Below are 18,123 nucleotides of genomic sequence, written 5' to 3'. Positions count from 1 at the left end.
CGGCCATACAAAGCCTCATGCATCAACAAAACTATACTAATTTATTATCATTTCAATATAAAGTTCTAAGAGAATAATTAAACTCATCAACTTAACCAAACCCCACACTTAACTCGCAAAACAACCTACTCAAGTGCCAAAGAGTGTGTATATGTATGCACACATACATATATATATATATATATATTTATATATAACCAATCAAAATTTCGTTAGAATAATATAAAACTCAACTTATGCCAATCATCAAACATGCATTCTTTCACTTTGAACCCAAATTTACTAAACATTCTAACTTAGATTTACTATGGACACCCACACTACCAGGACAAGCACTTTAGCCGACGAAAAAGTCTCGTCGGCCTGTTAGCTTAATTCGTCGGCTAAGATCTTAGCCGATGAGCCTTCGTCAGCTATGGTTTCGTCGGGAAAGAGTCGTCGGCGATGACTTTAGCCGACGACACTAGAAGACGTCGTCGGCTATTGTCCCAGAATTTAGCCGACGAATATCTTAAATATTTCGTCGACCATAGTCTGAGACTTTAGCCGACAAAACATTTAAGATATTCATCGGCTAAGGTATGTAATAAAAAAAATAATAATAATTATAGCCGACGAAATATAGTTTGTTTCGTCAGCTTTAGAAGGGTTTAGCTGACGAAACATGTCATAATTCGTCGGCTAAACCTTATTAAAAAAAATTAAAAATACTATAGCCGATGAATATCTTACATGTTTCGTCGGCTATAAGTCCATTCCAGTAAAAAAAAACCCGAAATTTCTAAATTACCATTCCAAGCAACCTGCAAAATACACCAAAACAATTCCATATAACCAACAACAAGCACATAAAACTATATAATTGATCAACTACACAAAATTGAAGTTGTTTCCAGAGATTAAAAACACCCTAATCAACATTCCCCTCATATTCCCCTGTTGATAATGTGAGGACAATAAAACTCATTCACTATCCTTAGCTTGAATATAAATAATTTAGCATCTTTTGAAGTATGTCTCCCATTTCTGTTCTACTAGAAAAAGAAGAATAGTGATATGTTATTTTCACCTTATCTACTAGCTAAAATCACCTCAAACTTCTATGTTATGAATTGTAAGCTTCAATTACTTTTTTGCCATAGTGTCATCTATTGACATTGTTCCGATGTAGTCGATTTCTTCTTCCTGCACACAAAACAAATATCAGAAGATACACTCACATTGCACCCCAGCAAAAGAAAAAAAGAAGATGAGGAATACCCGGCAGTGGGAGGCTTCTTAGTCACTTGGCTGGGCTTTTCGACAACTTGAGCCTCTGAAAAACACAATATAATAAGCAATAGTGACAAGCAAATTGAACCTAGAAACATGCAACAGATTAATATGAACTCACCCAGATTGTTCCTGATTTTGGCATCAAGGCTACAACTGTGAAAGCTTATGGTTGCCACAGGGACATCCTTTTTGCACCCCTCGCTGCAATTTGTTAGCAACGAATTTGATTAGTCTAACAGATCTGGGTGTATGTTTAATAAGCAAAGCATAAGGTAAATGAAGACGAAAGATTTCTAGCGGGCAAAGGCACTACCGTCCTTGCTGCGAACAAGAGAAGATCTAGAGGAGGAGTCCTCCGCTGTGGCCTCCACCCTCTTCCTTGACCTTGTTGGGTTCGATTTCATTGACCCACCTCCCATTGCTTCCTATTGCTTTCTCTTGTCTTCTCTTCTCTTCTGAAATAGCATGTATGGAAATAATAGCTAGTCTAGACTACATTATATACAACATCAATTAAATTGTAGATTTCAGTTTGAATTTGGACGAAAACCCAAAGAGGGAAAATTTGGGAATTTGGGATCCCGCCGATTTCTTTTCGAGCGCTGGGTTTAATTATATACCCTATACCTTTAGCCGACAAAATAAAAATTTCGTCGGCTAAACCTGTGAATCTCGTCGGCTAAAGTAATGAAATTCGTCAGCTATAGTACTTTTTATTTAATATTTTCAATTTATTTGTTTTATTTTATTTTATTAACTATAGCCGACGAATTGTCAATAATGTCGTCGGCTATAGTACTTTTTATACATTCGACACATTGTGATTGTGATGATCAAACTTGAAAAACGAAAATCCGACCATCAGATCTGACCATCATGATTAAATACATGTATGGGAAAAAATTCAACTTGATCCGACAAGGTTAAGGGCTCGATCCGGACGGTCAATCCAGTAAGTCAAACCCTAAACGCACGAAAGATGTCATTGGACCGTCTAAATTACGTATTTTGGCCGGACCTTCAACTGAAAATAGTTTCAAATCGATGAGACGCAACAAGTCGTATAAAAATTTTACGAAAAATAACCACCGAAGATAGGGCTACCCATAGGGAGAAAGAATCGAAAATTGCATTGACCACAACTATCGGCATCGAGACTTTACCGGATGTAATACCCCGGAATATTAGATACTAGTTTCTATTATTTTTATTTGGTTGACTTTTTAGTTGACTTTTTATTCATTGGGTTTCTCATGAAACTTCCTTCACGGAAGTTGTAAAGCATGGCGATACAAGTTCGTAGACACGTGGCACACGTAAAACGGACTTCGTACGAGGAAGTTATGGTCAGCGAAAGTCGTGGCTTTTCTAGAGTTTTTAGGATAAATAGAAAAGTTTTGGGGTGGAAACCCTAAAATTCAGAAACTCAACTTTCTTTCTCTCTCCTTCTCCCTGAGACGCACGGGCTGCCCCATTTTCGCAGGGGAAGAAGTCGGAAGTCCGGCCGTCATTTTTATCGCTGCCGGCCCCGTTAGCTCGGTCTCGTCCTCACCAATCCAGCTGTGCCGATCCTTGACGCTGGTGACCGGCGTACAAGGCGCAGCAAGGCCCGAAAGCCACTGCCACAGTGACTTCTCGCCGGACCAAATTCCAGTGACCTTCGACGACCTTCGACGACGCATCTAGCCTAGTTAGGCTTGTCTCCTCCGTGTGAAGCTTCCTAGGCTAGTGGGTGGCCTCGTCTTGAACTGTAGCAGCGGAAGGCAAGCAGAGTAGTCTTGGCTGGTTCCGACTAGTTCGACGACATCAACGGGATTGTTCTAGGTAAGTTTTAAGGGTCCTTGCTCTTTTGGGTATTGCTAGGCTAGCATCAGATCTTGATTTGAGACCTTGACCTTCCAATTTGCAGATTCGGCGGTTGAGCTTTAAGCGGAGTTTTGGGCAGTTTCGGTTTGAATTGGTGACAGTCTTTGGTAAGTTGGATGCTCAGTTTGCTTAGTTTAGTATTTTTTTCCATAGTTGAGGGCAGTGAGAATTGTTATTTTTTTTAAAGTGATGGGAGGCGATGTGTGAGGCCACTCGCTGTCGCCTATGGCGGCCTGTGGCAACTCGATTGTCAGTGCTGTTGCGTTAGTGTCATGTTAGCATGGGTACGGTTTGTGAGCGTGTTGGGATTCCTTAAGTTTTTGTTATGTTTTGGAAAGGCATATTAGGTTCAAGTCATTTGAGTTTGTGTGAGATGTTGTGCTTGGAAGTTTTGAGAGTAGAAGTCGGTGTGTTTTACTTTTACATTAGGTTGTTTGAGTGTCCAATGACCTTGGGAGGTCTTGGAGAAAGGTTGCCCTCCTTCGGGCAAAATTTTCGTTGCAAGGGTTAGTATAAGGGTGCGATGTTAATCTATTCTTCGAGTAGTTACTAAGGTTATTAATTTTGTAATTTTAGGTGACTTGTGAAGTGTGATTTGGGATTGGCTCTTGTGTTTTTGTGAAAGACGCAGCTGGATTTATTTAGGTGAGTAAATCTCACTAAGGTTCATTTTTGGACCGAATTTATTATGATCATTGAGGATGATGTTAAATTTAATAATATGTTATTATTTGTTTTAAAAATATATGAGCTTGATCGTCAACGGCTCATAGGTAAGATAAAACAAGTTTTCCTTGTATGATTATTTTAAGGTCCTTGTGATCATAATATTATTGGTGATTGATAGATTATTCTTGTGGGAATATCTATGTTTGTTCATATGATTATATCTATGTGGAAAGATATAATTTTATGATGTGCTCTTTGTGTTGTTGTTGATGATAATGATGATGATGATGTTGATGATGATGTTGAATTAAAGAATATGTTGTTTGTTTTTAAAAATAAATGAGCTTGATCGCCAACGGCTCATAGGTAAGATAAAACAAGTTAGATAGTCAAACTGGGTTCCAAGCCTTTAATCGGGTGATTGGTTGCGGTTATGATGATTCTACTCTTTTGTGAATTGTTGTGTAGATAGTCAAACTGGGTTCCAAGCCTTTAATCGGGTGATTGGTTACGGTTATGACGCTATTATTATTTGTGATGTGATGTTGGACAGTCAAACTAGGTTCCAAGCCTTTGGCCGGGTGATAGGTTACGGTTAGGAATAGAGCTCTAGTCCGTCTGTCGATATAGGTCATGGGGGGTACCTTAAGGTATCTGGGACCCATGGGTACATAAATTGTTGTTGTAGGTCATGAGAGGTATTTATTAATAACTACTAGGACTCATGTGTACATGTGTTTGTTGTAGGTCATGAGAGATATCTTATTAGTATCTGAGACCCATGGGTACATGTATATTGTAAAAGTATTTGTTATGTGGTTTTTAACATTGTTCTTAATTTTTGTCATTAAAATTCCTTGTTTGAGTATCTCCTGAACTATGCTTAATGCAGGAGATTCTTTAATTTTATTTGTGTGATTTTTAATGGAATTCCTGAACTACATTTTTTTTTGCAGGATTCACTTATGATTTTGTTTGTTCTTGTGAATTATATGATTTCTTATTTACTCTCTTTTGAATTTTATTGTTTTGAGGAAATTCCTGAACTAAATTCTAAAGCAGGAATTTTCGGTATTATTTAAGTGATGTTGGGTTGAGTTATTTTTGAGAGTTACTCATACGAGCTTTTTACATTACCGAGTTTGTTGTTTACAACCCGGTGCACCAATTCATGGTGTAGGGGTTAGACCTGCAGTTGATGATCAGTAAGTTTGAGGCGGAGGCATAGTGGCAGGATTTTAGTTTTTTTTGCACTTTATTTTATTACATTATGGCGGTTTGTTTTTAAGCTCATGTGAGCGACTTTTTATTACTAGACTTTTGAAGTTGATGAAATTAAGGAGATAAATGTTTAACTCGGTTGATGAGTTTGTTGACATTTACCTTTCAGTAATTGTTTTTAGTTTGGAAGTGTGTGAGCAGGTTTTGGGATTTTAAGATTTTTAAGTTTTATCATGCCCAAATTTTTGAAAAATTATCAAAAAAAAATTGGGGTGTGACACCGGAATGCCGTGATTTTTCAACCGTAGACGTATTTCACCTTTCTGATCATATCTTATTTCACGACTTTTTTGCGTTTGATGGTTCTACGTATAGTTTGTTTTTGAAACAGAACATTTACTTAACACTTGGTTTCACGCCCCCATTTTTGAAAGATAAAATTCAAAAATTTTGGCATGATATAATCTAAAATATTAATATCCCAAAACCTGTTTCAACATAAATCAAGGAAAATTAACTCAATGTGTAAATTTACACACAACACCAAATTGAGTTAAATTACAATTCCTTGTTTACATAACTTGAGAACAAGAAAAAGAAATTCTCACATGAGTTTAATAAATCCTATCCCAGTGTATATAAAAAGAATATACAATGAACATCCAAAACCCGACAAAAAAACCCTGCCACTAAGCCTCCACCTCAACCCTGCTGATCCTCACCTGCAGGTCTAACCCCTACACCAAAAATGGTGCACCGGGTTGTAAACAACAAACCCGGTAAGCTAAAAAACTCGTATGAGTAAACTCAAAAACAACACAACATTTAATCACATCCAATATTCACAAGAGAGATTGGATCAATAATTAAAAACCATACATTTAACACATTACCCAAGAAATGTACTCATGAGTCCCAGATATTTAAATAAATACCCCTCATGACCTACAACAACACTATGTGTATCCATGGGTCCCAGATACCATACAGTATTTGCCATGACCTACACTGACAGACGAACTAGAGCTCTATTCCTAACCGTAACCAATCACCCGGCCAAAGGCTTGGAACCCGGTTTGACTGTCTAATATCAAATACAAAAATGATAAATAGCAATTTAACCGCAACCAATCACCCAAAAAATAGCACAAATAAAATCTTAGTAACTAAAACACTAAAGGTTATCACACTACCCTTAACTAACCCTTAGTTAACGAGATGACAACTTTCCAAAGTCGTCGAACTTAGAGACCCACAAAGGCTGCCTCTAATCCTCAAATCTTACCCCAAACCTCAACCAAGCCTACACAAATAAACTTAAGTCCTAACATACCAACCTTGCCTAAAATCTAGCCATAATACCACTCAACAAGCTCACAGCAACAAAGACTAGCTAACCACAGGAAGCTAAGGCCGCAACTCAGCCGGACGCGTCGCCACACGCCGCCACAAGCGGCGGCGAGTGGGCCCCACACGCCACCCCAAACTTCCGAATTAGGAGAAACTCCCAACAGCAAAGTTGAAGCTTGAAGCAAGGGGAACAACTTTCACGAAGGAAGTTTTCGAAGATAACTTACGGAAAATAAAGTCAACTTTGGCCTATTAAAAGTCAAGGCAACTTAAATAAACTCCCGAAACTTCAACTTCGCATAAACCCAAGAATTTTCATGAATAATCCTTCATTAAATAAGGGAATAATACAAGGAAAAAAGATATGAAAATCTAGGGTATTACACTTGGTAAACAAGTTATACAACATTAGTAGGCATGTTGTGATTGTGATGATCAAACTTGAGAAACGAAAATCCGACCGTTAGATCTGACCATCATGATAAACTACATGTATGGGAAAAAATTCAACTTGATCCGACAATGTGAAGGGCTTGATCCGGACGGTCAATCCCGTAAGTCAAACTCCTAAACGCACGAGAAATGTCATTGGATTGTCTAAATTACGTATTTTGGCCAGACCTTCAACTGAAAATAGTTTCAAATCGATGAGACGCAACAAGTCGTATATTAGGGTATTCGTCGGCTAAGGTTTAGGGTTTAGGGTTTAGCCGATGAAATATTTGGGTATTCGTCGGCTAAACTTTTATATAGACGTCGGCTAAAGTTCACAGACTATAGCCGACGAAAAAATTTCTTTAGGCGACGAAATTAAATTTTCGTCGGCTACAGTTGACCATAGCTGATGAAAATTTAAATTAGCCGACAAAGGAAAATTTCGTCGGCTAACGTTCGTCGGCCTGGTTTTTTGATTTTCGTTTGCTAAAGACCTTCTTCTGGTAGTGCCATTAGATATACTATGGACACCTATTTCGACTAAAACCAATCCCAAATCCATACATAACACTCCAATATCCACTTCAATGCATAAGCACAATCCAACAACTGTCTAACAGTAATATTCCTATACCCGGTTATCAATTTTAACCTTTAATATCGTTAGTCTTTGGAAAATCCGAAACCTAACCAACATTACTCCAAAAATTGCTAACTTTCCACCAATAGGTTTCTCTCATTTTTAGCAATTTAATAAGCATGAAAAACTTCGTAAAAAGTGGCAAGGCCGCCGCCGCCGGTCCGCCAGCGGCGGCGGCCAAAGTCCGGCCACCTCCAATCGTCACCAAAATTTGAGAGAACCTTCCTCTCAACATTTCGAATAACTTTTCAGAAGAAGTCGAAGACCAATTCTAAGCCTAACCAGGTCAATCTAATCAAAATATAAAAAATTCTCAATTTCAAACCCTAAAAACATTCAATTCGTCGATTCTCTTCACACACAACGAATCGAGCTACCAATTTCTAGGGGAATGTTGTACTAATCAAACCCAACCTAATCATATAAAGAACTCACCGATTGGTGGCCTGAGGAGGGAGAAATCTGGCTAAAATAGCGACGAACACAGTCGCACCTTCTCGCCGTGATTTCTCCCAAACGGCGGCGAGAGGGACGCTGCCACCACTCTAGATCGATAGGTCTCCTCCTTAGCTTCCTGTTGATAACCGGATCGCCGCCCAATTCGGCCTGACTGCGGCGCACGAGGCGGAGAACGGTGGCGAGAGAGAGAAAATCGCACGGGAGGAGAGAGAGAGGTGAGGTAAGTTTTTGACTTTCTACCTTCCACCTTTGGTAAGTTTCTCTTTTTTATACCCTTGACCGAAACAGTAACTTTCCCATTTTAGACCATAACTTTCTCATACGAACTCCGATTTGAGTGTGTCATGTGTCCACGAACTCATATTAACGTCCGCTACGACTTCCATGAAGGAAGTTTTCCCAAATTATCGACTTAACAAAAAGTCAACTTTTTTGGGTCCTTTACGGTAAAATGGTTACAAGAAACCATAATTAAAAATTTACTATAAACTTAATAAATTCAAAGAACATAGCTCGTCGCTCCGGAAAATAATCCGGGCATACTGGTGAGCTGATATAAATGTGTACAACGACTTCGGAGTTTTAAATCCACTATTTACCGTTTTCAGAAAAACTCGAAAACAAACTCGAGCAATCACTATTTAAATCTCTGAGTGCGAGTAAAGAAAATCCACAGAAATTCATAACCCCAACTAGTAACCTTTTAGGTACGGGTATTACAGAAACATACACCACTGAAAATGGTGTCCTTCCAATGGAGCTGTGAACTAAACTGTTATAGGAAAACTCAACCTGAGGCAAAACAACATCCCATTGCTTTGGCTTATCTCCACAAGTACTCCGAATCATATTCCCCAAAGTTCTATTAGTAACTTCGGTCTGTCCATCGGTTTATGGATGAGCGGTACTGCTTCTGTTGAGCATAGTCCCAAATATCTTCCACAAAGTAATCCAAAAGTGGCTTAGAAACTTGGTGTCTCAATCAGAAGTAATAGACTGAGGCACTCAATGCAAACAGACCACTTCTATAAAGAACAATCTTGCAATGTGAGAAGTGTCAGATGTCTTCTTACATGGTATGAAGTGTGCCATCTTTGAAAACCTATCCACCACCACAAATATAGAGTCCACTCCTCGCTGTGTCCGAGGTAATCCTAATATGAAATCCATGGTGAGGTCTTCCCAAATTCCCTTAGGTACTGGTAGAGGCATATATTTTCAGATCGTCCCTTAGAAGATTGGCAGATGTAACACTTACGGACGATGTTTCCCACTTCTCGTTTCAGCTGAGGCCAATAATATCTCTCCTCCAAACTCGCTATAGTTTTATCCCTGCCTAGATGTCCACTTAAGCCTCCTCCATGTAATTCTCGAATCAACATCTCTTTAAGTGAAGATCTTGGTATGCATATTCTGTTTCCTTGAAAAAGATACCCTTCTTTGATGAAGAAGTCGTTGCAGGGTTCTTGCTTCACACACTTGGCCCAAATTTCTTTAAAGTCTTCATCTTCCTCATAAAGCTCTTTCAAAAATTCAAACCCAATAACCTCTTGAGAAAGTGTTACCAATAGTTGGCTTCTTCGACTTAACGCATCTGCAACACGGTTAAGTGTTCCAGACTTGTGCTTGATCGCAAAAGGGAACTTTTGTAGGAAAGTAACCCACCGGATATGCATTTTGTTCACACTTCTTTGACTGTTGATATATTTCAAGGCTTGATGGTCGGTGTATAGCACAAATTCCCTCTGCACAAGATAATGTTCCCACTGTTTCAAGGCTCGAACAACCGCATAGAACTCTTGGTCGTATGTACTCCACTTTTGCCTGGTTTCATTAAGCTTCTCACTAAAATACGCCACTAGCTTCCTTTCTTGAGATAAGACAGCCCCTCTTCCTACCCCACAAGCATCAGTTTCCACCTCAAAAATCTTATCAAAATCAGGCAGAGCTAGTACCGGTGCTGTGCTTAACTTGTACTTAATCATGACAAAGCTCTTTTCCTAATCTTCACCCCATTGAAATCTGCCTTTCTTCAGACATTCAGTTATTGGTGCAGTGATAGCATTGAAATTTGGCACAATGCGGCGATAGAAGGTTGCCAATCCATGAAAACTTCGTACGTCACCAACTGTTTTAGGTGTAGGCCATTCCTGAATTGCTTTCACCTTGTCTTGGTCAACATGCATACCTTCTGAGCTAACCACATAACCCAAAAAAAGAAGCTTGGTCATGAAACTGCACTTCTTCAAGTTCACGTACAACTTATTTTCTTGGAGAACTTCAAGAACTTTACGCAGATGTTGCAAGTGTTCTTCCTTGCTCTTGTTGTAGATTAGTATGTCGTCAAAGTATACCACCACCCATGTCCCAATATAAGACTTCAGGACTTGATTCATCACTCTCATGAAAGTACTAGGTGCATTAGATAATCCAAACGGCATGACTAACCATTCGTAGAGCCCATCTTTGCTTTTGAATGCCGTCTTCCATTCATCACCTAGTTTGGTTCGAATTTGATGATATCCACTTCTCTGATCAATTTTAGAGAATACTACTGAGCCACCTAAGACATCCAACATATCTTCAAGTCGAGGAATCGGAAACCGATATTTTATTGTGATCTTGTTGATTGCACGGCTGTCCACACACATCCTCCAGCTCCCATCCTTCTTTGGTACTAACAAAATAGGCACTGCACAAGGGCTCATGCTTTCTCGAATGTGTCATTTTTGCAGCAACTCTTCAGTTTTCTCTTTAAGTATCTCGTTCTCCTTAGGGCTCATCCGATAATGAGGGTGGTTAGGTAAACTAGCTCCAGGGACGAGATCGATTTGGTGTTGGATATCTCGCATAGGAGGTAGTTCATTTGGAAGATCATTAGCCAATAATTCTTCAAAATCTTGCAGTAATTGTTGGACTTCTTTTGGAATTTTCTTCTCCACCTTTTCACCAGGTTCAGCAACAATAAGAAAGTTATCTTTCGGAGAAACCAGATTTGTAGGCTTGGTCTTAATTAGGCTTCAAAGTAATGTGGTGTTTTTCCCATATGAATGATACTGTGTTTTCTCTTCCATTGTGGATAGTGTTGACATCATGCTGCCACGGTCTACCTAGAAGTATCTGGCTGGCGTCCATTTCTACCACATCACATTCAACTTCATCTTAATAGAATTTCCCAATTGAAATTAGCACTTTACATGTTTCGGTGATGCGAACTTCTGGGCCTTTCTTGATCCATCCAATCGCATAAGGAGTCCTATGTTTCGTAGTAAGAAGGTTGAAGTGTTCCACCACTTTCTTTGAGACGAAGTTCTCACAACTTTCACTGTCTATTATCAATGACATAGGCTTTTCTTTGATAATGCATGTGCTCCAGATGATACTATGTCGCTGGTTTTCTTGTTTTGCTGAACACAATAGCTGTTGAGTAACTAAATTGTACTCTATGTCATCACCAGAATATTCTTCTGCTTCCTCCACCATCTCGTCTTCTTCTTTTTCTTCGTGTTGTTCATCATCTCCTTCTATGAAGTTAACAAGGCTTTTTTTCAGTCCTTTCAGCCTTTTCAGTTTGCCGTAGAGGACATTGACTGGAGATGTGCCCTGGTTTGCTGCATTTAAAGCATGTATTCAAACGAGTCCTAGCGTACGGGTTTGAGTTACTTGTGCTGCTTTGAGAAGACCTTTTGGTCTGACTGCTGATCTTGCTGCCACCCTTTATGGGTTTGTTGGAAATACTAAGAGGCTTGGTTGTAATGCTTTCTTTCGTTTTGCTGAAAGTTGTTGTATCATTCCAGCTCCGTTGATTACTTGCTGTTGCAATGGTACTTTTTGCAAGTTTTTCAGCTTTCAAGGCCATCTTGTGAGCTTCTCCAACATCCTTGAACGTAAGCAACCAATTTTGTCCTGAATTTGAGGATTTAATCCTTGTATATATCTTGCAACTTGTTGAGCTTTAGTCTCTTTCAATTTGTTTCGTTCTGCAAGTTGATAGAAATCGGTTGTGAAATCCTAGACTGATCTGTTTTCTTAAGAAACCTCTTGGTACTGCTCAAATAATGTTTGCTCATAATCATCATGCATAAATCTTTCTTCCAAGAGCATCTTCATAACATCCCAGGTAACAATTGGAGCCAAGCCTGACTTGAATCGCTCTTCTTGTATTTGCTACCACCAATGCCCTGCAATACCTTTTAGTTTATAGGCTGCATATTTCACACGCTTGTTTGCAGCGATCCCCATAAGCTCAAAGAACCTCTCAACTTCCATAAGCCAATCTAAGAACTCGTCAGCATTTAAATTTCCAGTAAAGTTAGGGATATCAGCTTTAATCTTAAAGTCTTCGCCTCCTTGACGTCGTAGATAAGTAGGTTCCCTTTCATTGAAGTTGGCAAATTGAATGAGTTCTCATTGTGCGGTTTCTTCAAAGTCTTGATCACGTTCAAACCCTCCAATACGTCGACCTCCTTGTTGATGGCCACGTCTACGGGCGAATCCCATAGCGCGTTGATCATCAATTCCCATGTGGCGTTGTTCTCGGCGATGTCCACGACCTTCAGCAAATCCGTTGGTGAGATGAGCATCTCCTATTTGATTTAGTTCATCTGAAAAATTGATTGTCAAATTTCCTCTGTTGCATCTTGCACAGATTCTCTCACAAAATATTGTGTCTGCTGTCGGAAGATTTCGAATTGGTCAGCTACAAGTTTCGAATGATCCCGTAAATACTTCTAAATGTCTTTAATCGCACAACCAGCGTCGGAGAAGTTGGTGATGGTGATTTCATCCACTGAATCGTCTCCCATTGAGCGGGCGAATCCCGGCTCTGATACCAAATGATACGGAAGCGTAATCACGATAGAAAACAAGGTTTCGTTAAGCGTCGAAACCTTATGGGTATAAGCTAGAATCCACTAGCGAAACACAGGCACAAGCCTAAAACACAAGAGTTTCTACTCTAATTTCTTAATTTTTTTGGGTTTTCTTATTGATAACTTGAATGAAAATACAATCTAGCAGGGGCCTTATATAGGCATAGAAATAAACCTAATCATACTAGAACTAGGAATCCTTTATTCTAAATAAAACTTAAATCCTAATGAAAACATAGAAAGTAAATAATTCTAATGCTGATAGAAAATATGGAGGAACAAAGCTGCTGCTTTGCAGATTCAAAGTTGCTGCTTTGACTTTGTTTTCTTTGCCTTCCTATTAAGCTGTCTCAAATGTTTGTGCAAGCTGTTCTATATCAAGATCCAAGCTTAGCTCTGCTCATCATTTGCAGCGGTCAATACTCTATTTTTCGGCATTATCTTCATATTTGTACGTGTTTGCTAAGCACTCAAAAGCTAAGATCTTTAGTTCTAATATGTTTATATACATGAGTATATATGTTTATATACTATAGATCCAGATGAAATCAATTGTGAGGCTATTTTTTTTTTATACGATTGTAGGGGTCTGATATGTTTTTGTAATACCCTAGATTTTCATATCAATTTTCTTTGTATTATTCCCATATTTAATGAAGGATTATTTATGAACATTCTTTGGTTTATGCGAAGTTGAAGTTTCGGAAGTTTAATTTAAGATGCTTTGACTTTTAAGAGGCCAAAAGTTGACTTTATTTTCTGTAAGTTATCTTCGAAAACTTCCTTCTTGAAAGTTGTAGAGTTTGTCATTACGAGTTCGTAGACATACGGCACGCCTGAAACGGATGTCGTATGAGTTAGTTATGGTCAGAGGAAGTTTGTTTCCGGGTTTGAAAAGATTATAAGTAGAAAAATGTGTGTGGGATGTTTTTGGAAACCCTAAAAACAATCAGCCACTTCTTTTTTTTTTTCTTCTCTCTTCCCTCTCTTTTCTATCTTCTCTCTCTTCTCCCTCTTCCTCTCCCGAGTTTCCTGAGAACCCAACTTCCGCAGGAGCTAGCTCCGCCATCCGGCCACCAATCGGACCGCCGCCGGTTTCGTTCGACTCCCATAGGTGCCCTCTTCAAGGCTGGGCAGTTGCTGCTCGGTGGGAGACGCCGGAAAGAATGCTTTCGGCCGGAAAAGAGGGCTGCTGTGCCACCGGTCAAAACCGCCGTATACGGCGGCGACAAAGGGCATCCTTAGGTGAGTTTTGATCCTCTCCTCCTCCTAGTAGTGTCTAGGCATAGATTGAAGTGAGTTTTTGAGGTTTTGAAGCCGGTTTTGCAGGTTTGATGAGTGATTACGGGTTAGGGTTTCGGGCCAGTTTCGGGCCGGTTCCGGCCAAAATTGGTCGAAGTCTCAGGTATAAAAGTTGTTCCCCTTGCTTCAAGCTTCAACTTTACTGTTGTGAGTTTCTCCTAATTCGGAAGTTTGGGGTGGCGCGTGAGGCCCACTCGCCGCCTCCTGTGGCTGCGCGTCCGGCTGAGTGGCAGCCTTAGTTTCTTGTGGTTAGCTAGTCCTTGCTGCTGTGAGCTTGTTGAGAGGTAGTATGGCTAGATTTTAAGCAAGGTTGGCATGCTAGGACTTAAGTTTGTTGGTGTTGGCTTGGTTGGGTTAGAGTTTAGGTTTTGAAGAGTTGAGGCAGCTCTTTTGTGTCGTTGAGTTCAACGACTTTGGGAAGTTGTCCTCCCTTGAGCTAAGAGTTAGTTTAAGGGTATTGTGTTATCCATTACTACTTTGGTTTCTAAGGTTTTTAATTGTGTGATTTTAGGTGAATTGTGATTTTGTGATTGGCTTGCCTTTGTTAGATTGGGGGTTTCGTAGCAGGATATCTAGGTGAGTAAATCTCACTAAGGTTCACTTTTGAACCGAATGTTATTATGGTCATGTGATGATGATAATGATGATAATGTTGGATTTAATAACATGCTTTTAATTGTTTTTAAAAATATATGAGTTTGATCGTCAACGGCTCATATGTAAGATTAGGGCTGCCACTTGGTTTGGTAAATACCAAACCAATCGAAAACCGACCGAAAATTTATGATTTGGTAAACCGAATTTTGGTAATCGAAATAAAAAAAACCGAAACCGAGAAATTACCGAAAAAGTTGGTTTGGTTTTTGGTAAATACCGAATTTACCGAAATTCTAATTATTTAAAGACTTATATTTCTAAAAACACACAGACTAATAATCTTATCTCACGTTTTCAATTGTATATACCATTTAGTAAAAAACAAGACAATGAATAGAAAAATTCAACTATACTTGGTAGCATTCGGGTCTCAATTAAAGCGATCAACTTTAATTCAATGTTACTTGTTATATAAAAACGCTCTTACCTACCCGTTTTAGTCGATTCATCACACACACACATAGACAAACCCACTTAGATGACATGTAACCGCCCATGTAAAAATTTAGGAATGTTTTTACCTCTCTTGATGATAGGGCTCCCCATAGGAAGCACAAGCGTAAATAGGGTTAGCCGCCTTGATCAAGGCCAAAACATTATCAAAAATACCTAATTTTTCTACCATAGTCGTATTTCATTATATTGATCACATCATAGTTTACAAGGTTTTTAAAAATTTTGCTTCCTCTTTGTAGTTGGTTCACAAAGATGTACATATGCATATAACTTATTAAATAAGTTATACCACATTACCAGGTATGTTGTGGTTCCAATAATTACAATTCATAAAATTAAAATTCAACCGTCTGATGTGATCATTATAGTATAATACAATTATGATAGAAAATTCAATTGTACTCAATAATGCTCGGGTCTTGATCAAAGCGGTCAACCATAATTTAACGTCACTTATTACAGGAAAAAGCTTTTACTGCTCTTATGTGACTTATTTTGGTCGACTCTTCCACACACATACTTTCACATAGATGACACATAACTTGTTCATATAAAAATTTGGAAACATTTACATCCTGACTATTTCGGTAGAAAATTAAACCATATTCGATAATGTGTACTGAAATGACTTTCTTTTGTATATGTATTATCAGACTCTAGAAACTCAAGTGATATTTAAATTTTATAGTTTTGTATTGTTTTGTTATATTTTGAAAATATATTTGTTGTGAAGTTTGGTAATACCGAAAAACCGACATCCGAAGTTGGTAAGATTTATCTCATACCGAAGTTTTTGGTTTGGTAATTGAAAGTCATATTTCATTACCGAAAGCTTTGGTTTTGAAGTTGGTAACGGCCATTACCAATTCAAACCGACCGAGTGGCAGCCCTAGGTAAGATAAAACAAGTTTTCTTTAAATGCTATTTTGAGATTCATGTGAGCATAATTTTATTGATTTTTGGATAGATTATTCTTGTGGAATATCTATAATTGTTCATGTAAATATATCCATGTGGTAGGATATAATTTATGATGTGATATTGTGTTGTTGAGAATAATGATGTGATATTGTGTTGTTGAGGATAATGTTGTGATATTATGATTGTTGGATAAATAGCCAAACCGGGTTCCAAGCCCTTAATTGGGTGATTGGTTATCATTTTTGTGTTTGATATTAGACAGTCAAACCAGGTTCCAAGCCTTTGGCCGGGTGATTGGTTGCGGTTAGGAATAGAGCTCTAGTCCGTCTGTCAGTGTAGGTCAGGGGAGATACTGTATGGTATCTGGGACCCATGGGTACACATAGTGTTGTTGTAGGTCATGAGGGGTATTTTATTAAATATCTGGGACTTATGGGTACTCTGTTAGTAGGATGTCAGAGTAGAGAGTACTCTGTTAGTGGGATTTTTGAATCTTGTGTTCCATTTTGTGTTAGTGCCTTGGTTAATAAATGTCGCATTTGACTTATACTTGGTTTAAGTTTTATGCATGAGTTAACCAAGGTTTACTTGCTTCTTAGGTGATGGATCCTCTGCGAGGGAGAGCTAGAGGCCGAGGTAGGGCTAGAGGGGCCGGTAGGGTCCGAGGGGCAGGTATGCCAAAGGGGCAGGTGGGGCCAGAGGCAGAGGTAGGGCTCCACCTGTGGATGATTTCTTTGACGAGGAGGTTGTGTTGGAGGTGCCGGTGCCAGTTGCAGTAGATGATGGTCTACGATTGGCCAGGCTGGCCTAGGGTATTATCAGATTAAGAGCGCCTTCCTTTCTTGGAGGTACAGACTACCTCGTAGCTGATCATTGGATAGAGGGCATCGAGACATACTTCACCATGATCACGTGTACGGAGATTGAGAAGATGCGTATTGCTATGTTTCTTCTCAAGGATGAGGCACAGGTATGGTGGAGTGGGGTAGAGAGATCTCAAGATGTGACCGCCTTGTCTTGGGAGGGGTTTGTTCAGCTCTTTCGGGAGAAGTATTTTTCTGATACAGTGAGGGAGCAGTTGGAGCTTGAGTTCATAGCTCTGGTGCAGGGCCTGATGAGTGTCAAGGATTATGAGGCCCATTTTTCTCAGCTGTATCGTTTTGCTAGAGAGATGGATACAGTAGATTTGGCACGGAAGTTCATTCGGGGTTTGAGGCATGAGCTCCAAAAGTTGGTGACTTCCCACCGGTTTGCTACTCTAGCAGAAGCGGTTGAGAGTGCCCTTACAGTTGAGCAGGAGGAGGCCATGCATGAGATAGAGAGGCAGAGAGATGCCCAGGGGAATGGCAAGGCCCTGGCAGGGAGTAGCAGTTCAGGGGACCACAGAGGTGGTTATGGGAAGAGGCGATGGACTCATCAGCTGGCTCCAGCTAGAGCAGCAGCTGCACCTATTAGGGCTCCACCTATTAGGCAGGCAACACCATTGAAGTGTTTCAACTGTGGTGAGCCGGGCCACTTCTCTTCGGCATGCACGAAGTGACACGACCCACCCCAAATTTCACCCTAAAACCCAGAGTAAGTCGTGCGGGGACCACCTCCAAGGAAAATTTACCGAAAAATCGGCATAACCTCCCTTGAAAATGGACAACCCTTCCTATTAATACCTGCAAACACTTCTGAAAATTTAAATCCAACCTTAAACTCCTGGAACCTTCGTGCTCCCCATATCACAACATCTCCCAATTTAATTACCAATTTAAACAAGATAATCTCATAGCCAACAGCCACAGTTCAGAGCAACTCTATTTGAAAGGAAATAAACTAGAAATATAAAAATGAGCGGAAGCTACACTATTGACTATGCCTCTTCTCCAAATACGTCCGACCACAACTATGCAATCCTGCAAACTGGGCATTTTTAAAACGAAGAGCCCAGGGGAAAACATTTGAAAACGAAACGTTAGAGTGAGTGGACAAAAATAAATTTACGAATAAAATATT

This window comes from Fragaria vesca, linkage group LG5 (genome assembly GCF_000184155.1).
Source record: "Fragaria vesca subsp. vesca linkage group LG5, FraVesHawaii_1.0, whole genome shotgun sequence".
Lineage (NCBI taxonomy): Eukaryota > Viridiplantae > Streptophyta > Magnoliopsida > Rosales > Rosaceae > Fragaria > Fragaria vesca.
This window is presented reverse-complemented; position numbering follows the sequence as displayed.